Genomic DNA, 24,104 nt, shown 5'->3' on the forward strand with positions numbered 1-24,104 from the left:
ATGATGCTATGTTTTACGGAACTTCGTTGCACGGCCAATTTTAACTGTTTTCTTGTGGGCTATATGGGCGATGTTTTCCAAAACACCTGTTTCAAAAACTGGGATATAAATGAATTTGCACAGTGCTTCGGTTTGGACATCATGGAATCTCAATGGCCCTCATTTACCCAGGCAGCAGGGGAGTCTGTGTAGGTTTTTTAAAAACAAGAACAACTGCAGGGCTTTCAAGGAGGCTGTAAGACAAGACAAGAAAGTTCTTCACTGAGAATAAACCAGTTCAGTCAGGTCAGGAATGCTATTGGGCTATGTTTATTCATAGAATGCATTGAAGGTTGTGGAATCAGAGGTATCCTGGGATATGCTTTACTCTGCTCTAATCAAATTGGCCACTTCCACCCAAAGAGCAATGTTTTAATTTGCTGATGTGTTCCTTTCTGATCCCTGAAGACATTTCTCAACCTACATTCTTTAATACATTCTGTTCCCGGCCTGCCCATTACAATCTCTGCTTCTAGCAGCTGTGTAGATCTGGACATCATCCCTTCTCCAAAGTGATACAGCTGGTTGATTGGGCATATACAGTATTTTTCACACTGGGAATGGAAGAGGCAAAATGCACTCCTGCGAAGCAGCCTGGTATAGTTTTGTGATTTGCCAAGCCTCATATGGCATGACAGTCCCACAAGGGGTTCAAAAGGGGAGGGGGGACGCTTCTGACTTTGCTATCTCTGTGGGAGGACAGAAAAATGAGGGTTCTTAAGTACCATGGACTGTGAGCTGAGCTGAGCTTGATGGGTCTCCTGTTGAGCAAGACTGTTGTCAAGAGAGAAACTGCTTCTTAGAATAGTTTTTCAAACTTTCTGCTTTCAGGCCAATGTGGGGATGTTCCTATCTATTGAGGAATCCTTCCATGTCTGCCATAGAATTATGGGGCCTTTTAGACTTCTGGCAATGGGGCAAGGGCTCGAATGGGCATTCTCAATTCATATAAATAGTGTAAACTGAGAGACAGTTCCAGACATAGGAGCCAACTTCTAGGGGTGAGGTCCCTTTGCACCCCTCCCCATAAAATATTTGAGTGGGCCGGGGCCCCACAACATTGATGGGCATTGCTATTCAAATGGTGTGCATGTGCCATGCCATGTGATCCATTCTGCGGGGCAGAGCATACCTGCCCCTCCATATTTTATTCAAGTTGGCACCCCTGCTTGCAGAATTGGATGGTCAGTTTTGCACTGCCGAAAAGAGAGAGAGAGGATTCAGAAGTGCGTACAATTTGCAGGTTCAAATTCATATGTATCAATGCAAATTTAGACATCATGATTATAAGGAGAAGTGCAAGGCATCTTACCATTGTGGTGGTGATCTGGCTGCCCATGCGCCTGCTGAGTTTGCTCTCCAGGTGCTGAAATTGTTTATTGGGAAATTTGTGGATCCTGCTTTCCCTTTTCAGACTTGAAACCAGAGTTTGATCAGATAAGTCCTTCAGACAGAAGACACCTCCAAACAGAGAACTGCCTCTGATAGTCCTTCAATAGAGGATTGTTGTTGTTGTTTAGTTGTTTAGTCGTATCCAACTCTTTGTGACCCCCTGGACCAGAGCTTGCCAGGCCCTCCTGTCTTCCACTGCCTCCCGCAGTTTGGTCAAACTCATGCTGGTCGCTTCGAGAACACTGTCCAGCCATCTCGCCCTCTGACGTCCCCTTCTCCTTGCGCCCTCCATCTTTCCCAACATCAGGGTCTTTTCCAGGGAGTCTTCTCTTCTCATGAGGTGGCCAAAGTCTTGGAGCCTCAGCTTCAGTATACTGTCTTTCCAGTGAGCACTCAGGGCTGATTTCCTTCAGAATGGAGAGGTTTGATCTTCTTGCAGTCCATGGGACTCTCAAGAGTCTCCTCCAGCACCAGAATTCAAAATCAATAGAAGACAGCCCTCTGTAAAGTAGGATTCAGGACTGCCCTATTCTCAAGATACTGCTGCACGATACGTTGTGTGCATGTACATCCCTAAATGTTCCATCCACCCTAGAGGGCAACTCTTAGCCATGCGGGTGTGGAAGGGACAATTCAGGTAAGCATACCATTTTAAAGGCCACAATTCTACACATATTAGACAGACAGGTCTATTATTATTATTATTATTATTATTATTATTATTATTATTATTATTTCTTAATTTGATAGTTTGTGTGAATACACCTTTTCCCCCCTAGATGCTGTTGCACAATTATTGCATTAACATCTTTAAAAGGTAGATTAAGAGTGTTCTATATAAAAAAAATTAAGTGTGGAAAGTAACATGTTTCATTTTTTTAAAAAAAAATGTGTTAAAATGCTTTCCCCCCATTTAAGTACTATTGCACAATGGGACGCGGGTGGCACTGTGGTCTAAACAATTGAGCCTCTTGGGCTTGCCGATCGGAAGGTTGGTGGTTTGAATCCCCACGATGGGGTGAGTTCCCGTTGTTCGGTCCCTGCTCCTGCCAACCTGGCACTTCGAAAGCACGCCAGAAAGTGCAAGTAGATAAATAGGTACCCCTCTGGTGGGAAGGTAAACGGCATTTCCGTGCCCTGCTCTGGTTTTGCCATAAGCGGCTTAGTCATGCTGGCCACATGACCCAGAAAAACTGTCTGCGGACAAACGCCGGCTCCCTCGGCCAGTAAAGCAAGGTGAGTGCCTGAACTCCAGAGTCATTCGCGACTGGACCTAACTGTCAGGGGTCCCTTTACCTTTACTATTGCAAAAACATTTTAATTTTTAACTGCAGATAAAGAGGCAGTGATGGAAATGGGGGGAAATGGTTTCAAAACAAAACAAAACAAAAAAATCTGATAAAAATTTGCCAATCCGAGGGGAAATAGTGAAGATGAGGTGCTGCAGATGCAAAGCTCATCTGCCTGATGCACATGGCGAACTTCAAAACGCACACCTCTTTTTCTTTCTTTTTTTAAAAGATGTTTGCTAAGGCAATCTCCACCTGCTGTATTTTCTGATCGCTTGTTCTGTAGTCTTAGAAAGATGGAAGAAACATAGGGGAAACCCAGAAGAAGAAAAATTTGGTGATAATATTATATATAAAGCCCTTAAGAGAGAATGGCCAAGCCATAATAATACCAGAATAAAGATCCGGTGTGGAAATGCCAAGCTATAGTTTCACATTGCAGGGCAAGATTAACAGCAGCGAAGAAGGTAGTTTGCTGGAACAGCAGGGAGAATCATGGCTGGGGAGAGAGGAGCAGCATGTCAGAAAGATTGCCCTAATCTGGCTATCATTACAATGTATACATGCGCTCTTTTCTGTTTTTTACTGCAGAATAAAGCCGGCCACAGGCTTGGCAAGAGGAGAGGAGTTGCGCAGCTGTGTGAAGGGGGGTCTATTCCTATTCCATTCGTTTATCATGATTATTATTTTCCGAATTCATAATATAAAACTCTGCTGTTGGATTTTTTGGTTCAATGCCACTAACAATATTTCGCTGCAGAAAGCAGCAGTGACGCCTCCCTTTCCTGCACACATTATTTTAATGCCTTTTGAAAATGAGACACCTGGAATCAAATATACAGTTACTTACAATAAAAGAACAATGCTGCCGAAATAGTTTCCTCACCAAAGTAATTTTTATCATCCCAGGAAGCCTTCCGTTTACCCTGCTTCTGCCTTCTGATACCGCTCTATATATTAAACAGCTCAAGTTGAGTCAGTTGCAACGCAGAAGTTCAAATAGATGCTTATTATGTTTGTGATTCAGCGTGGTGCAATATCCGGGAACCTACCATCGCTGATGACTCCTGCCATTTTCCCCACAGGGGGTGGTAGGCAGCTGAGGAAAGGCGGGAAACACAGAGACACAAACGTATGGCAAATGAGCCCAAACTTCTAGGACTAGGTGTCTTGGTGGGATCCTCGCTCAGATTCATTTTTCTGAGTAAATTATTTGTGATGGCCTGGGAATCTGATTCAGAAGCTGAACCTGAGGAGTCCCAGCCTGCACAGGAGTCCCCGCCTCCGGGGCCGGCTGAGCTGGGGCAGGGGCTTGAATCTGAAGCACCTGCACCTGTGCCGGATCCTCAGGAGCAGACACCAGATGTATCCACTCTGGCTCCGGAGGTGATCGAGGACCCATTGCCTGCAGGTGCGCCTCTCCCAGCCCTGTCAGGGGAAGGTGAAGCTGCCCCTGGGTCCAGTAACCCTCCAGCCTCTCCTGAACTGCAGATGCTCAGGGCAGAGAGGCGAAGGGAACTGGTTCCTCCCAGGAGGAGTGCTCGCCTCCAGGCCAGTAGAGGCGGGTCACCTGTGGGCCGGGACCACCCTTGGCCTCAGAGGAGATAAAGGCCAGTCAGCCCAGTCCCAGGTTGCGGGAGCAACGTCGTTGGAAACCTGTTTCTGCCAGCACCCAGACCTGTTCTTCTGGAGTTCCCGACCACGCCCGGCTTCTTGCTTTGGACCTCACTTCGCCCTTGGTGGACAGTCTCCAGACCCTCGACCCAGGACCCTCTGACCACGCCTCTCAGTAACACCCCCCCCCCGGGTCCAGCAGATTATTAGTGACACCACACTTCCATGAGCTGGGGAGAACCTGAAGGGCCATCACTGCCTTTGGAGGAGAGGGCACTGGAAGCACATGACGGTGTGCTTGCAATATCTACGAATGTGGACACAGAAGTGGAAGCAAAACCATTAACACTCCTCCTAGGAGCCAATACATTTCTTCACATCCAATCCCCAGGGTGAGGCACACAAGTGTTCCCCGTGGGGCATGACTTTGGGGGGGACATTTAGGGCTCCACTTGGCAGACCTGAGCTGGCTCACCACATTTTGAAGTAAGTGAATGAAATGCTTTATCATCTCAAGTCATACACAAACACACCGCTGAAATATACGCGGAGTCGAGAGTGGATTTCATGCTCTTTATTCAGCTCATTGTGGTGAGGAGGAATGGAAGTTCTCCCAGAATGTCTGCTTTATATACATTTATATACATTATATACATTTTATATACATTTATATCAATGGGCCCCATGTGATTGCGGATTCACTTCCACCTGGAGCTGGATTGGGTGGCTCCTGTGGACCAATCAGACTGCTGCCTTTTGGATCCCATTCAACTCAGTACATAACAACCGCCATAAGACCATCAATTCCATAGCCTAAAGTTATCTAAATGCGCCGCTGAATACATTGGCCCGTCATCTGCCTTTGTCTCAAAACAGCTTTTCGAAGTGCACACCTCTTTAGATGAGATAGGTCACCTTTTCTAAAGATCATAAGAATATCCTGCTGGATCAAGCCAATGTTCTAGTGAGGAGAGCATGAGCACAAGAGCAACTCTCCCTCCTCCAGGGGTTTCTGGCAACTGGGATTTGGAACCACAGTCATCACGGCTAGCAGCAAATGTTGTCCCTATTTTCTAAAAGGGGAAAAGAGAGGACCCAAATAATTACCGCCCAGTCAGTCTGACATCAATACCAGGAAAGATTCTGGAGCAGATCATTAAGCAAACAGTCTGTGAGCACCTAGAAAGGAATGCTGTGATCACCAATAGTCAGCATGGATTTCTGAAAAATAAGTCATGTCAGACTAACCTGATCTCGTTTTTTGACGGAATTACAAGCCTGGTAGATGAAGGGAACGCAGTGGATGTAGCCTACTTTGATTTCAGCACGGCATTTGACAAGGTGCCCCATGATATTCTTGTAAAGAAGCTGGTAAAATGCGGTCTTGACTATGCTACCACTCAGTGGATTTGTAACTGGCTGACTGACCGAACCCAAAGGGTGCTCATCAATGGTTCCTCTTCATCCTGGAGAAGAGTGACTAGTGGGGTGCCACAGGGTTCTGTCTTGGGCCCTGTCTTATTCAACATCTTTATAAACGACTTGGATGATGGACTCAAGGGCATCCTGATCAAATTTGCAGATGACACCAAACTGGGAGGGGTGGCTAACACCCCAGAGGACAGGATCACACTTCAAAACGACCTTGACAGATTAGAGAACTGGGCAAAAACAAACAAGATGAACTTTAACAGGGAGAAATGTAAAGTATTGCACTTGGGCAAAAAAAAATGAGAGGCACAAATACAAGATGGGGGACACCTGGCTTGAGAGCAGTACATGTGAAAAGGATCTAGGAGTCTTGGTTGGCCACAAACTTGACATGAGCCAACAGTGTGACGCGGCAGCTAAAAAAGCCAATGCAATTCTGGGCTGCATCAATAGGAGTATAGCATCTAGATCAAGGGAAGTAATAGTGCCACTGTATTGTGCTCTGGTCAGACCTCACCTGGAGTACTGTGTCCAGTTCTGGGCACCACAGTTCAAGAAGGACACTGACAAACTGGAACGTGTCCAGAGGAGGGCAACCCAAATGGTCAAAGGCCTGGAAACGATGCCTTATGAGGAACGGCTAAGGGAGCTGGGCATGTTTAGCCTGGAGAAGAGGAGGTTAAGGGGTGATATGATAGCCATGTTCAAATATATAAAAGGATGTCACATAGAGGAGGGAGAAAGGTTGTTTTCTGCTGCTCCAGAGAAGCGGACATGGAGCAATGGATCCAAACTACAAGAAAGAAGATTGCACCTAAACATTAGGAAGAACTTCCTGACAGTAAGAGCTGTTTGACAGTGGAATTTGCTGCCAAGGAGTGTGGTGGAGTCTCCTTCTCTGGAGGTCTTTAAGCAGAGGCTTGACAACCATCTGTCAGGAGTGCTCTGATGGTGTTTCCTGCTTGGCAGGGGGTTGGACTCGATGGCCCTTGTGGTCTCTTCCAACTCTATGATTCTATGATTCACATCCGATCCCCAGGGTGAGGCACACAAGTGTTCCCCGTGGGGCATGACTTTGGGGGGGACATTTAGGGCTCCACTTGGCAGACCTGAGCTGGCTTACCACATTTTGAAGTAAGTGAATGAAATGCTTTATCATCTCAAGTCATACACAAACACACCGCTGAAATATACGCGGAGTCGAGAGTGGATTTCATGCTCTTTATTCAGCTCATTGTGGTGAGGAGGAATGGAAGTTCCCCCAGAATGTCTGCTTTATATACATTATTTACACAATGGGCCCCACGTGATTGGCTAATTCCAGGATTCACCTGTAGGCCAATCAGGTTGTGGATTCACTTCCACCTGGAACTGGATTGGGTGGCTTCTGTGGACCAATCAGACTGCTGCATTCTGGACCCTATTGTTCTAGGACCAATCAGACTGCTGCCTTTTGGATCCCATTCAACTCAGTACATAACAACCGCCATAAGACCATCAATTCCATAGCCTAAAGTTATCTAAATGCGCCGCTCAATACATTGACCCTTCATCTGCCTTTTTCTCAAAACAGCTTTTCGAAGTGCATACCTCTTTAGATGAGATAGGTCACCTTTTCTAAAGATCATAAGAATATCCTGCTGGATCAAGCCAATGTTCTAGTGAGGAGAGAATGAGCTCAAGAGCAACTCTCCCTCCTCCAGGGGTTTCTGGCAACTGGGATTTGGAACCACAGTCATCACGGCTAGCAGCCATTGATAGCCCTCTCCTCCTCCTAACCTCTGGTTACATCCAGACTGTATCTTTAAAGCACTCGTGTCATTTTAAAAATCAAGGAGACCCTCTAGGAAGTGTTGTTTTAGGATGTTGGGAATTGTAGCTCGGTGAGGTCACTACGCTTAACAAAACACAGTTCCCAGGAATCCAACTATCAAAGTGGTATACAAGTACTTTCAGTGTATGGTGTGGGTGTGACTTCTGTTTGCTTCCTGATGTCACACAAGCCAGAGAAATATCTGTTGCCGAGAAAAAAATTTTTTGTCAATTGGCATCAGCTAAACAACATGAAGAAGGCTGATCGCAGAAGAATTGATGCTTTGAATTATGGTGCTGGAGGAGACTCTTGAGAGTCCCATGGACTGCAAGAAGATCAAACCTATCCATTCTGAAGGAAATCAGCCCTGAGTGCTCACTGGAAGGACAGATCGTGAAGCTGAGGCTCCAAAACTTTGGCCACCTCATGAGAAGAGAAGACTCCCTGAAAAAGACCCTGATGTTGGGAAAGATGGAGGGCACAAGGAGAAGGGGACGACAGAGGACGAGATGGTTGGACAGTGTTCTCAAAGCTACAAACATGAGTCTGACCAAACTGCGGGGGGCAGTGGAAGACAGAAGTGCCTGGCGTGCTCTGGTCCATGGGGTCACAAAGAGTCAGACACGACTAAATGACTAAACAACAACAACAAACAACATGAAACGTGCGCATTGTTTTGTCAAATCCAGGACTCTGATCAGGCATTACAAAACCACAGTGATAGACCTAGTCACAGTAATCAGGTTGCGCAACAAAATTAATGTTGCGTCGTGAGTGTTTTTTAGGCAGCTTCCCTACTTAGAAGTAATCTTACAAACGCAAATGGTGCTGAACTCCATGTGCAGTGCTCTGATAGAGCATGGACAGCAGACACTGATAGCCTGGCCACAGTGTTTTCCACTATGGTGAAGTGTCTTGTATTTCTGTTAATTATTCCTGATTTTGCATATATAATAATAATAATAATAATAATAATAATAATAATAATAATAATAATTCTATTTATACCCCACCCTCCCCAGCCAGAGCTGGGCTCAGGGCAGCTAACACCAGTAAAATTACAATAAAAAGATAACAGGGGAGGGGGGGAAAGCAATTTAAAATACAGATTAAAATGAAATTTAAAAGGCAGTCTCATTTTAAAAGTAGCCCATAAATCAAAACCATAAGGGGAGGGAAACAGAAGGGTCAGACTGAGACCAAACCAAAGGCCAAGCGGAACAGCTCTGTCTTGCAGGCCCTGCGGAAAGGTGTCAAGTCCCGCAGGGCCCTAGTCTCTTGTGACAGAGCGTTCCACCAAGTCGGGGCCAGTACTGAAAAGGCCCTGGCCCTAGTTGAGACCAATCTAACCACCTTGCGACTTGGGACCTCCAAAATGTTGTCATACATATAAATTAGTGTACATACATTTTATGAAGATCTTCATCCTCTCTTGTCCTCTTTTTATGTGTGTGATGTGTTTCCTCTTTTTTGGGGATGCCTAAATGCCCTCCCTAAACTTTGACCTCCTAAGAGGAAAGAATACAAATGTGATAGATAAGGCAACCTGTGACTTTCAGTCCTTGGTTACTTTGAGAACTTTTCAGTATTGGATATCTAGACTGCAAACACATTTGCTTGTTTGAGCCCTTGCACCCTGCTCCCTTGCCTCCTGGTGTTTTTTTTTTGCTCCCAAGGAGGAGATGGGAAGTATTTGTTTCTGATTTTAAATAGGCCACAGAACCCCATGGCAGCTGTCCTCAGAGAACTGTACATTATTTGAACTATGGTTAGTGAGAACAAGCCAGGATGAAACCATGTTCTGAAAGCATAGTTAAAACCAGGGCTTTTTCCCAGCTGGAACTCACTGAAACTACTGGTAAGTTCCAACCCCTCAAGTTGCTGCTGTTGCCATAATAAGAGAACAAGGGAGGTGTTTGTTATGTACTGAAGTTCTCACCCTGGGCCAGCAGGGGGATACTGTAGATAGTTATGCAAATAAGGGATCGAAAGTGACGTTCAGTGATTGGATAGTTTTAGAAAATTGTTACAGTTACATTGTACTGGAACTCTATATAAGCAGGCTGACTGAACCCTTCAGTTCAGTTCTGTTCTGGCCTGTGAATAAACAAGAGCTGTTTGAAGAATCGCTGTGTCATCTGATATGTTCACCCACAACTTAACAGTGTTCATGGTGAGTTCCAACACCTTTTTCTAGAAAAGTAACACTGTTTAAAACATATCACATTTTCCTGGATTCAGGTTTTATATGGGACTTACCTGTTGCAGTTGTGTTGCAAAATAGTTTAGGAAGAATGGAAAGTGTTGCAAATAGTTTGGGGAAAATGGAAAGAGAGTTAGCAGAACCAGAAACTCAAAATATGAGGATATGCATATAGCTAGAATGTTTTTGCTGTTGCATGTGTTCAACTGGTTTTCTTGAGTGTTTTCGTTACAATTTTTAAAAGAAGCTTACACAAAGCATTGCCAAGCTTTTTATGAGCGAGTGATGGTGTGTGGACTTGCTGAGAATGGGGTGAAAAGAGAAGTTGGTGTGCATTTCATAACTGCAAACTCTGGAACATTGATTTATAGCAATGCAGTACATTCTATTTTCCCCATTCCCGTTGCCTTGGTAATTTTGTTCTCTGACATGCTTATTCAGGCAAGAGCTCACAGTTCCAATCTGATCTAAGTCCAAGTCTTCCAAGCATCTAATTAGCTTCAGACATCTGCCCACCTGGAAAGAAATTAGAGTCATTCAGGGGAAGCAAGTACAATAAACGTGGGGTCTAGTGTTTAAAATGCAAATGAAGAATTAAGAAGAAAGCAGCTGAAGCCCCTGTTAATCTTCAATCTCAAGAATTGTTAATCTCGTCATCCTTCCTAAATGCATCAAAAATTCATCTCAAATATGATCTGTCATAATTATCCTGTGGAGGCTTAGATTGCTGTACCAAATAAAACCTGTAACATTAGCCTAGGCTCTAAGAAAAGGTGAGTTTGTAGTCTGTGAGGCATCTATGGAACATTTGTTTACTAAAAACGCATTTCTGAGGGCCAGGAAATAGGATTCCTACCCCACACACCTTGCTTTTCTCAAAATACCAAGGATTGGATCTTAGGTTGTAGATACATACACTCTCTCTGGACAAAAAAGATGAACTTTCAGGAAGGAGTCTCCACAAACTGACGTTTATCCAGATATACCATATAAAAGTATAGAAATATTTTCTGTGGCTGAGTTTAATACAAACTAAAGAATGGAATGTTCCTGGTGGTTTTAGCAGTGTGGCATTACTGATGTCTGGAAGCAAATAAGGTATGAAGATTGTTGGATAAAATCTCACTCCTTAAGAAAGATCAATCCCTTTGTGTTAGATAGCAACCCAACATCGTTATCTGAATCTTATACAGATCCATGGCATAAAATCTTCTTATTCTATGGACAAACAGCTACTGCCAAATTCAACACATTTGCAGCTAATCCCCATTGTATGCCCCAAGTTGTCAGTCAGTGAGTTTGAATGGAGCTCAGGAAAACCCCAAACAACTAAATGAGGACTGAGGGTGCTCAATATGCTGAGTTTGGAAAGTTGAGTCAGTGGCCAGCAGGCAGAACTTTGAATCAGACCCAAACCTTCAGGAGTTGCTGTGGCTTAAATTGGGAGCCTTTTGGTGTGTCCTTTGTGATGAACCAACAACCTGCATGTCTCTGCATTGGCTGCTTTAACATCTTAAGGCAGGTTTCCTCAACTTCGGCCCTCCAGATGTTTTTGGCCTACAACTCCCATGATCCCTAGCTAGGAGGACCAGTGGTCAGGCATGATGGGAATTGTAGTCTCAAAACATCTGGAGGGCCGGGGTTGAGGAAGCCTGTCCTAAGGCCATGGACTAGCTTTCTTCACACCAAGCTGGTCACTAGGTCCTCTTGGGCAGTTGGAGGAACCTGAGAGGGCTTCCTGCTCCAGGTGAACATTGCTCAGGTCCTCCTGGGCTTAGTATGCTCCTACACCTTTTGGTTGTCTTTCAGTGCTGACTTGTGGCTTGCTCCTAGATTATCAATCAGTTTGGACTTGATCTTTGAGCCTGACTAGTGGCTTGTGTCACAACTTCTCATTCTTGACTCGCTCAGACCCAAGTCCCCTGCAACACTGAGCTGTGTCATGGTCCCAGTGGAGCCATGAAAGGTCTGCTGATTGCAGGTTGGCAGGTCTTGCACAAAGGCAATCCTCCCTTAGGGCAAATTTCCCATCTTCCATACAAATGGAGACAAAGAAGACTCCATTCTAATTCATTACTCTTAAGTGTTCAACCATTAGTGATAGGTAGAGAAGTGGGAATCAATTTTAGACTTGGAAATCTAGCAGGAGCACTGAATTCAATAGGCACTTAAGGATTAATAGGTAGAGCTATCTTGCCAGTTGATTGTCAGTAGGAATTGGCCAGGGGCTCTGTGGTTGAAAAGAGAATGCAGAGCTGCTTTCTAGATAACAAAAGCTATAAAGGGTACACAGATATTAGAAGCAGAGTGCCAGATCTCACTTTTATATTGATACGTGTCAGCTCAGCCACATGGTTTCTTTTATTATTGAACAACAGGTAGAGATGGGGGGGGGGGAATGAGATGGATGGGGTTCTGTTAAGCACCTATCCTTTTTGGAAACATAAATTATGATTTCTACAATGGCTGGATAATCAGTTTTTGTCTGTATTATGTAAAGCTTGGATTAAGTGAGTGGCAGCTTTGGCACCAGGACTCCACCCTCACCCCCCAGTTACCCACCTACAACAGCACCTACATACAATATCGATTCATGGAAAGCTTGCGACTTGTATCAGCCGGTTGATTTTTATGAAGATAGTATCCCACTGACCATAACCTTATTGCTGATCTGTTTGGGAGACAACTCTGTTCTTTGGCTTTAAGTTGCCAACTATGTCCATTTCTTCTCTGCATATCTATTTTTTAAAAAGGTACAAGACAATGTGAACAAATTATCATGGTTTCCTCAGGTCCTATGAGAGGGATAGTTTCCTTGTTGTATAAAAATTTGTTAAATGCTACTTTTGTTTCAGATCAAAAGCATAGGTCCTGGTGGGAACACAATAGAGGAGTTCAGATAGACCAGGGGTCAGCAAACTTTTTCAGCAGGGGGCCGGTCCACTGTCCCTCAGACCTTGTGGGGGGCTAGACTATATTTTTTTGGGGGGGATGAACAATTTCCTATGCCCTACAAATAACCCAGAGATACATTTTAAATAAAAGCACACATTCTACTCATGTAAAAACACCAGGCAGGCCCCACAAATAACCCAGAGATGCATTTTAAATAAAAGGACACATTCTATTCATGTAAAAGCACATGAGGATTCCTGGACTGTCCGCGGGCTGGATTGAGAAGGTGATTGGGCCGGATCCGCCCCCTGGGCCTTAGTTTGCCTACCCATGAGACAGATGAAGAAGACTGGAAAAAGCTCTGGCCAAAGGCATCTCTTTCAGCCCAGATCAGGGAATTTGCTCTAAAACTTCTAACATGGTTGTTACTTAACACCATGATTAATTTATTTTCTACATAAGGGTGCTTCTGCCTTATGCCGGATGGGGTGCCAGGATACTGGGACCTACAGACAAATGTGGTGTGACTGCCCCAAGATGAAAGGGTTCTGGACCAAAGTGTTTTCTGAGATCCCATTTGATAACAAGATAAATGATTAATCCTTTCCCTCATCTGAATCTTTGAATTTGTTTGTAGATTTGGACCGAGACTTGAATAACAAGGAACTTATTTCTTATCTTTTGATAGTGGTCTGGACTAATGTTTAGATCAGACTCCTACCAGGTTGATTGCCATCTTTTACTTCTTTTTACTGAAGTAAAAAGACTATTTGTTTTGTTTTCTGCGCTGTTGATGCCCTGTTAACTAATAAGTTGCTTTAACATCCCTCCTTACCAAAGCACTATGATTTGCTGTAAGAAAAGGGAAATGCTAGTAAAATTATCGCGTTTGGGAGCTGTAGCTGTCAACCACAACAAAACCCCACCCTCCTCTTCCTCCCCTACCCTGAGATTTTCCTTATATGGGGAGCATGGGGAAATGTATACCATTTTTCAGATTCTGTAGTGAAATGCTCATCTCTCCATATTTGAAATCACCGTGTGTGTTTCTTGAAAAGGCAAGAGCTTGGTTTAGGTGGAACTAAATCTACAAAGCCATCTTGATTGTTGAACTCAAAAACTTTAAAATTCTAATTGCAAGGGGGGAAACGTAATTGTAAATAGAATTATTATATGAGGAAAACGTGGGTGGGAAAATGTACAATTGACCAACAAGTAAGTAGGAAAATGCATTGTTCAAACCTGGCGTGTGTTCACTCCTCCTCAGTTGCTTTCATTGATCTAGTTCCGTTGTTCTGTAAAACAGATTTCAGCTGGCCCCTGTAACCCTCCCAGCAGCTGCTTGCAGGAAGAGGGGGATGCCATAATTCTCTAAATTAGGAACCTGCCCCATTCTTTTTTTCCCTTTTATACTGCGGCTATTAGACTAAGCCTGAAGGCAGCGACTGCCTTTCAAAATTTCTGTACAGTGTGATTTTTTTTGGCACTTTAAGAGTGATGAAGATATAGTGCTGGTCTGTTTCTCAGTACAGATAGCAACTCTGCCATTTGAGCCAGGATTGCTGTGAGATGCCCTCCGCCTCTCTCACAGCAGCATGGGTTACAGACCACTGCAGGAAACTGTGAACTCATCACTGCAGTTTAGAAGCAGCCAGTGACAAGTTTCTCACCTTGTGTCTTAAGAAAGAACAGATATCAGCCCCAAACACGTTGCTGTTTGCAATCCAAACTGATCATATCTAGAGATGTGAAGTCCTGGATTGGTTGATGGGTGTTAGAGAGAGACTGGGAAAAAAATGGGGAAATAACAGCCACACACCCTTGTTCAGCAGGGTTGCCATGTTTTGAAGAGCAAGAAAGAGGACACATTTGCCAGTGGCCGGGGAGGAAATGTGGGACAATGTCTCTTCAAAATATACCAAAAAAAGACGACTGGGCTGGTCCTTTCCTGCATCATGCAAAATTCACACAGGATGTATATGTTTTGCACTTGGTTGTCTAGTACTGCGTATGCAATATAAAAAGTAGCCCACTCCTGGACATTTTAGCAAATTCAAAAACTTCCCCTGGACAGAAAGTTTACCCCTGAAAAAGAGGACATGTCCTGGAAAAATAGGACATATGGCAACCCTGTCCAGGCCTTCACATCTCAAATCCATAAAAACCAGCTTTGGCCTTCTCTCTCTTAGTTAAACTCTGGCATTATCAACCAATGTGTATACTGTGTATGCCAGTGAGAATAGAGCAAAATTGTGCATGCCCTCCTGAATAACCTAATGGTCTTGCCCCTTCCCATAATATTGCTCCTTTTGTATTGTCTTAGATACATTTGGAGAATATAACATTTTTTCCCCTTGAAGTATAATTAGAACCTCTCCTCTAAGCCAGCTGCATTATTAGATTTGCCAAAGCTGAGATTTTTATATAAAAAAGTGGAATTGAGAAATGAATTGCTACATTTCTTGGTTTCATGTTGCATTTGCTTTAGATCTTATTATTGACACTGACTCAACTGGAAAACGATAACAGCCTGGTTCAGACATACCCAAGGCTGCGTGCAAGAAAGGAGCAGGATCATGCCCTCTCACCCACCAGACATATGCCTTTCATTTTTTAAGGATTACTGTATTTTTCGCCCTATAGGACACACTTTTTCCCCTCCAAAAATGAAGGGGAAATGTGTGTGCGTCCTATGGGGCGAATGCAGGCTTTCGCTGAAGCCTGGAGAGAGAGAGAGGCGTCGGTGCGCACCGACCCCTCTCGCTCTCCAGGCTTCAGGAAGCTCTGTGCAACCCTCAGGAGACCGGCGGCACTTCGCGCTCGCCTCCCGAGGGTTGCGCAGAGCTGCCTGCAGTCCCGAGGCGAACGCAGCTCTGCGCAGCCATCCGGAGCGGGGCGCAAAGTCGCGCCCGCCTCCCGATGGCTGCGCAGAGCTGCCTGCATTCCGAAGCCTGGGTAGACCGGCGCGACTTACCGCTGGCCTCCCTAGGCTTGCGGATAGCAGGCTGTTCTCGGGGCTGGGATTGGGGGAAGCTCGCGCCTGGGGGGGGGAATAATTTTTTTTCTTTATTTCCCCCCCAAAAAAAACTAGGTGCGTCCTATGGGGCAGTGTGCCCTATGGGGCGAAAAATACGGTATGTGTGCTGGACTTCATGTGTAAATGTTATGACTGTTATGGGCAGCTGCACAGCATGTCTCCATGCCGCCCAGGGTGTGTGTGTGTGTGTGTGTGCCCTTGCCTGTGTGTGTCCATGCTGGGGGGCAGGGCAAGGGGCAAAGGACAAACAGAAGTCCACTGCGCCTGCCCAGCCCCTGCCACCACTTCAGTGATGCCAGCCCCGAGCGATATGGCTGTTGCACCCTCCTTGTGCAGCCCTCTCCAGACCCGAGCCTTGCAAAACTTGCACAAAGCTGGGGTCAAAGGGTGCACATTTGCTGCATCCCCACACTGCCTTCCTTGCAAGGCTCGGATCTCCCGCTAGTTATCTAGTTATCTCCCGCTTGGACTACTGCAATGCACTCTATGTGGGGCTACCTTTGAAGGTGACTCGGAAACTACAACTAATCCAGAATGCGGCAGCTAGACTGGTGACTGGGGGCGGCCGCCGAGACCACATAACACCGGTCTTGAAAGACCTACATTGGCTCCCAGTATGTTTCCGAGCACAATTCAAAGTGCTGGCGCTGACCTTTAAAGCCCTAAATGGCCTCGGCCCAGTATACCTGAAGGAGCGTCTCCACCCCCATCGTTCAGCCCAGACACTGAGGTCCAGCGCCAAGGGCCTTCTGGCGGTTCTCTCATTGTGAGAAGCAAAGCTACAGGGAACCAGGCAGAGGGCCTTTTCGGTAGTGGCGCCCGCCCTGTGGAACGCCCTCCCATCAGATGTCAAAATGAAACAACTACCTGACATTCAGAAGACATCTTAAGGCAGCCCTGTTCAGGGAAGTTTTTAATGTATGATATTTTAGTGTTTTTTGGGTTTTATGGAAGCCGCCCAGAGTGGCTGGGGAAACCCAGCCAGATGGGCGGGGTACAAATAATAAATTATTATTATTATTATTATTATTATTATTATTATTATTATTATTATCTGGACAGGGTGGCGCCAAGGTGAGGCTGGGATTGAAGGGCGCATGGCCTCGTGTCCCCATGTTTCCACCCCTCCCAGCAGCCTTGCAAGGCAAGAGGAGGGTGTTGCTGCCCGCCCACCCACGCAGGGGGAAGCCCAGCCAGCCGATGGCACTTGGCGGGTGCAAACAGGTGCCCCAGGCCGGCGCCCCAGACCAGCAGCCCCCAGCCCGGCCAGGCCCAGTGTTCCTCTCTACAAGTGTTGGTTCCTCCGACACCGGGAGAGGAGCACGAGGTTGGGGGCACCTACGTGAAGGTGCCTGATTTGCACCCCCTGAAAAATCTGCGCATGGGGCCACAGCCCCTCTGGCACACACACACACACATGCTATGCCACTGATTATAAGCAATGAATTGTATCTGGATGTTGCTCCACTCCACGTAGCTTCTAAGTTCATCCAAGCTGGTCCATGACTCTGAATCTCTTTCCAAAAGTTGCAGTATTGTTTGATGTGACAATATCCTTATACACACCCCAAATACCCTTCAGGCACTATACTGTTTTGTACCAGAGCTGTCAGGATTTTGCTCATGAAGTGCCCTAGAAACATTCTTTCCAGGCTGGAAGTTAGAACTGCCAGTGTCACAAAACTATGCCATACACTTCTCCCTTACCCAGATGTAACTAGGTGGGAGTTCTAAGCTATGCCTAGTTAAATTTAAGTCTTCCTGTGACTGTATACGTACTCCCTGGCTAGTCAGAACTTCAGACAGCACACAGAAACACCTTCTGAAGCTCTGAGGCAAATTGTTCCGATATTGTCTTCTTAGTGACCCATATTTAGTGGAGAAAAGACCAACTTTTTGCCCATGTGCTGCTTTTCATGAACTTCTGGGGGCTTAAATTTAGTCCCTAGCAAGCACGTGTCTTAGGTTGTAATCCCGTTCCTGTTTACACAGTGGTGTAAGCCCCACTGAACTTAATTCTGAGAAAACAAGTGTAGGATGTTGCCATTGAAGCCGCAGTGCATTTCTTCACTTGTTCCTTAGCCCCACACACAGAAAGAAAGAGTGCCACATATTATGAACCCCAACTTTATTGATTAATTGTGGGTGCTATGTACTGAAGCTCTCACCCTGGGCCAGCAGGGGGATACTGTAGATAGTTATGCAAATGAAGGATCAAAAGTGACGTTCAGTGATTGGATAGTTTTAGAAAGTTGCTATAGTTACATTGTTCTGGAGCTCTATATAAGCAGGCTGACTGAGCTCTTCAGTTCAGTTCTGTTCTGGCCATCTGAATAAATAAGAGCTGTTTGAAGAATCACTGTGTCGTCCGATATGTTCGCCCACAACTTAACAGTGGGGATCTCCAGTGAGGAAAGATTGACTAGTTCAGTCCTGGCAGCCATGCTTAGCCAGGGAGATGGAAGAGTGCCCTCATGGGCAATTCCACCATGGCTCTGAGTACCACCAAGATAAGATAATAAGCTCTCCTTTGCCTGCTCAACAAAAGACAAGAAGGCTTGACTGTTCTCCTTCTCTTTCTGCCCAACACAAGAAAGCATGAAATCTCCAGTATCCAAAAGATGCCGCCTTCCCAGCACTCAAACCATCTGGTGGTGAAGGGTAGTGCACCCATCACTACAGCAGGGGTGCTTCAATGTGCTCATTTATTTTTGCTTCTCCACACTACCTGTCAGGAGCGGTGTAGCTACGGTGCTAATTGGCCAAATAATGCATCACTTTGGAGATTAGATGGACTATGGCGTAGATGGAAAAAAATGATGCCTCTTTCAATCCTGGGAGACAGCCCAGAAATTCCTGCTCTGCACCATGTAGCAAGCAACTGGCGAATCATATGCTTTGAGTGGTGGGTGGGGGCCGAGTCACTTCTAAGAAGGCCCCTGCCAGTACTGCTGGCCTCTATAGCAGTGCGGTAAACGGGTCCCTTTAGGACCGGGAAGCGCTTAGTCCTTAAATCCTGCACAAGTCTCACAAAGAAAGACTTGTTCTGTATATGCCCGATGAATGTTTTTGACAGCACAATGACTGCCTATTGTCAAGGATAATTCTGACTCCCTGTGCATAATTTACTTCCAGCGCTCTTGTTTTCTTTTGTGACGTGAGCTATGAGGTTATTCGAACGCTAATCATGCACAGAAACTGACTTCTTGCCCTGAGCGGTGGCAAAGAGCATAAATATTGAATGCCCTGACTCTTTTGTCTCAAAACTCTTTCGATAATTTTAAAATAAACGAATGAGCTGAACAATTGTCTGTCACCATGGAATCAACAGTTCTCTAAAAAACAGAAAACATGAGTGCTAATGAAGCACAGCAAAGCTGTCTCAAAATGTATCTTCAAATACCATGTCCGATTTGTTTAACGTATAATGGATGCAAACTTTTAATATTGTTTCCTAAGGCGTCGGCACCTGCCACCTTTTGAGGGGGAAATCCCCTGCACCTGGGGAAGGGTAAAGCGTGTAATTTACCAAGCAAAGCGAAACCTTTGGTTTAATTCACCCACTTGGCATTTCTTACTTGTTAATGTGACAACTCTGTGGAACACTGAGATAGTGGAATGACATTTGGTGCTACTATTCATGATACAGTTTTATAGTCCAAGTTCAAATATCGGTGCAACCTGAGTCTGTGCACGCAAATTTGTCGCAGTATTGCGTCAGGCACAGTTGTAGCATTCAAACACTCCTGATACCGTGATAGAGCAAAATCACTTTGGCTTGTTGTTTTCCATATGAGTCAGTGGCGTAGCATGGGTTGTCAGCACCCGGGGCAAGGCAAGTAATTTGCGCCCCCTAACCCGTGGATTTGCGCCCCCTAACCCATGGATTTGCGCCCCTAACCCTAACCCCCAGATGTTGCGCCCGGTGCGGCCGGCCCCCCCTGCACCCCCCATGCTACGCCACTGATATGAGTTACTGCTCTGGGCTTGACCTCTTCCAACCAGGACAATAATTCTAATATTGTGCATCACCCATAAAAATTTGCAAGGTACAAGGAAAGCACAGATAATATGAAACATGATATATACTCAGACCATTGGCCTATCTACCTATCCAGACTGCACATCATGTTTCACCTTGTACCTTGTTCCATCCCGCTACTCCGCAAATGTGTTTCTGTAGAGCAGATTCTGCTAAGTGCTTGATATCCCAAAGAGATAAAAACTACTATTTTGCACTCTTCTTGGTTAGCTAATTAGCATCTGCTTAGTGCTGCCTGCTGTTTAGCATTTAGCATTTTTCAACACTAATTATGAGAGTTACTGAACATGGTTCTGGGATTTCCGTTACTCACTTTGTGCTAAGTTTTCTTTATTGATAACTTTGTTTTAAAGGTGTAGGAAGCAAAACAAGAACAAAGCATTAGCAAGGAACCCTTTAGAAGATATAAGTATTGCAGTTCCACTTCTCGTTGTTTAAAACAGGCGTTTATACAATAACTTGGCTTACAGCTTTGAGCCCATCTGTTGGCTTTCTTGGAGGCTAATCTTAAAGGAGAGTGAGCCTATTTCAATGCGATGGTTTTCAAGAGAGGATAGTTTTTCAAAGATATTAAACGAGGAATGGAGGAAGAATCACTTCCAGTAGTCTACACATACATTTCCTTTGTCCTCCCACCGCATCTTACCAAATAGGTTTTGCAAGTTTTCAGGCACTATGAAGCAAAGACAGGCCCAAGAAATTTTGCTGCCCAAGGCAAAGGACACCCCAGCAAGGGGAAAACGAAGGCTAACCGACACCCGGGGATGGGCAAACCACCGGCTGCGCACGTGTGGCATTGCTACGTACGACGCATGCATGGCGTTGCTACGTAGGGCGCATGTGCGGCATTGCTACGTACAGCACATGCATGCGACACTGCGCATGCATTGTATGTAGCGGTTCACCACCCGAGCACCGTATGGACGGTGGTGGGATACTCTGCTCACGGCTGCAGCGGCGGCGCAGGGATCCTCTGCTTATGGCTGTAGGGGCGACGGAGGGATCCCACTGCTGTCCGTACGGCGCTCAGGTGGTGCCGGCGGCAAACCACTATGTATAGCGCATGTGCGGTGTTGCCCATGTGCAGCACATGTGTGGCGTCGAACGCTGTACGGACAGTGGCGGGATCCTCTGCTCGTGGCTGCAGCCACGAACAGAGCATCCTCACATGCGGTGGCGGCGTGATGACTGCTCGCACCACTGCGTCCGGGGCAGTGGGGCAAGCACCCTGCAGGGTGCCTTCTTGTCACTCCCCCAGGCATGGCACCCAGGGCGAACCACCCCTGCCCCCCTTGTGACGCCACTGATCCCATGTACAGAATCTGACGGGCATGGCATCTGAATCTTATTTCAAAGGTTAGTGTCTTCCAGTGCACCTGTGGACGCAGGCTAGTGACAAACCTGTGCCATAAGCAGTTGTCCAGAGGGCTCAGGAGGAATAGCAAGGGAACTGCCACTGCTGCCCCGAGCACCTGCCAGCTGAAGCAGCTGCCTCAGTCTACCCAATGGTAGGACCAACCCTGACGGAACCCTTCAAACCTAAGAACAGAGACCACAGTGGAATGAATGAGTCTGCACTTTGGGAGTATGTCTCTAGCATGTAAGAAATGATCACCTGCCTCCAACAGAGTCTGATGCTCCAGTAGTAACCAACATACTTGAAGTATTTATTGATTGTAAGCCTATAGGAAGGACCAACTGCCATATTGATAATGATATTGCCACCGTGTTATTTGCCCTGAGTAGAGTAAGGAAGGGACGCGGGTGGCGCTGTGGGTTAAACCACAAAGCCTAAGACTTGCCTATCAGAAGGTCAGTGGTTCGAATCCCCATGATGGGGTGAGCTCCCGTTGCTTGGTCCTTGCTCCTGCCAACCTAGCAGTTCGAAAGTACGTCAAAGTGCAAGTAGATAAATAGATACCACTCTGGCGGGAAGGTAAACGGAGTTTCCGTGCGCTGCTCTGGTTCGCCCGAAGTGGCTTAGTCCTGCTGGCCACATGACCCGGAAGCTGTACGCCGGCTCCCTCGGCCTATAAAGCGAGATGAGCGCCGCAACCCCAGAGTCGGTCACAACTGGACCTAATGGTCAGGGGATCCTTTACCTTTACTTTAGAGTAAGGAAAGGAGCATGGACAAATACGAAATATCAGTTCCCATCTTTTGCAGCCTTAGTGCATGCACAAAGAGAGTCTTCTTGTTTCCTTCGACTGTCTTGAGGCTACACTTGATCTGGTTGGAAAGCACCTTCTTGTTCATGAGTCACAGGTTCATCAGTCCACCTCTCTCCTGCACTGGTGTGTTCGAAATTTGTGAAAGCTTTGCTGTTGAGCATTTCAGATGTACCAGCCTTAACAAGACATTGAAGCTGCAGGCAAATCTGGGATAGCTGACATGTTTGCACCAGCACTTAAGATCACAGAGAGTCACACAAAAAGAATATTGCACAGCTAGGAAAGGTGTATAAAAGGGCAAGCAAGTTGATCGATGAGATGGAGCTTTCCCCCCCCCACAAGGAAAAGTGACTATGTTTGGGGTTACTTAGTTTAGAGAGGAAGAAATAGCAGCAAGACATGATAGAGGCGTATAAAGGTTTGCATGGTGTGGAGAAAGTGGAGGGAGAATTTATTTCCCCTCCCTTTCTCACAGTCCTTGAACCCAGGGCCATCCCGTGAAGCTGAATGGTGGGAGATTCAAGACAGACAACAGAAAGCCTGTCTTCACACTGCACATGGTTAAACAACCGCATTTGCTTCCAGAACGTGTAGTCACAGCCACAAAATTAGGTTTAGGATGGGATTAGACAAATTTGTGGCGGCTGTCAATGACCACTAGTCATGATGGCTGTTTCCAGGATCGGAAGCATCATGCCTCTCAGCTGGGGAGTAACAGCAGGAGACTGTTGTGGTCATGTCCTACTTGTGGGATTCCCATAGACAACTTGATGGACACTATGGGAAACAGAATGCTGAGCTGGTTTGGTCTGATCCTGTAAGGCTCTTTGGTTCATTTGCAGGCCTGGAAATCAACACTAATCCCTAGGGTGCTGAGGCAAAGTTACCCTGTTGGCAATGGGAAAAGACAGCCATCAATCACTAGGTCGGGAAGAGGAAGTAGCCAGGGAAGCCTTAAAGTTTGGTCCTGCAGAGATGAACAGTTGGGCAGGAATTGTTGTTGTTTAGTCGTTTAGTCGTGTCCGACTCTTCGTGACCCCCTGGACCAGAGCACGCCAGGCACTCCTGTCTTCCACTGCCTCCTGCAGCTTAGTCAAACTCATGCTGGTAGCTTCGAGAACACTATCCAACCATCTCGTCCTCTGTTGTCCCCTTCTCCTTGTGCCCTCCATCTTTCCCAACATCATGGTCTTTTCCAGGGAGTCTTCTCTTCTCATGAGGTGGCCAAAGTATTGGAGTCTCAGCTTCAGGATCTGTCCTTCCAGTGAGCACTCAGGGCTGACTTCCTTCAGAATGGATAGGTTTTATCTTCTTGCAGTCCATGGGACTCTCAAGAGTCTCCTCCAGCACCAGAATTCAAAAGCATCAATTCTTCGGCGATCAGCCTTCTTTATGGTCCAGCTCTCACCTCCATACATCACTACTGGGAAGACCATAGCTTTTACTATACGGACCTTTGTTGGCAAGGTGATGTCTTGGGCAGGAATATGCTGACTTAATTCTCAATCTGATGATGATGATGATGATGTTTTATTATTTATATGCCACCCATCTGACTGGCTTACCTCAGCCACTTTGATCAGCTTCCAACAAATTATGAAACCAAGGGGCAGAAGACAGGACGAGCTTTCTCCACGGCAGTGATGTTCCAAAGCGTATTCCTTAACGTTCTGCTATATAACTGAATAGCTGACATTCGCTCATATGGCGCTAACAGCCTGGCACTTGGAGATAACACTGTGGTGCAGGGAAAGTCTCTCCATTACCCCAGATAGCAGTGAACCAGCCTCCACGGGTGGAATGTATCAGTGTTTAATGAGTCTCTGTGCACAAGGTCCCTCGTAATCTGCACGCAGTGTACCCATCGCAATGATGGACAATTTGCTTCAATATCCAGTAGCACGTTTCTGAGTTCCATTGCTTTTCCACAGGCTAGCGTGGCAAAGATGCAGAACCCAGGGGAGGGCCAGGCAGACGCGGTCAGGGTAGTTCTCTTGCGATCCCCAAATTTTTAGAGGACAAAGCAAAGGGGCTGTGATACGAAATGCACTTGAGATTAGGGGTGAAAACTTCCCTAGACGAGGAATGTTTAGTGTATGTACAGATCTTGTTTCATCTTAACTGGATCCTCAATACACTCATTTGTTTAAGTGAATACTTGCACAAAGGGACACCATC

Source organism: Podarcis liolepis (genome assembly GCF_965112155.1).
Source record: "Podarcis liolepis genome assembly, chromosome: 13".
NCBI lineage: Eukaryota > Metazoa > Chordata > Lepidosauria > Squamata > Lacertidae > Podarcis > Podarcis liolepis.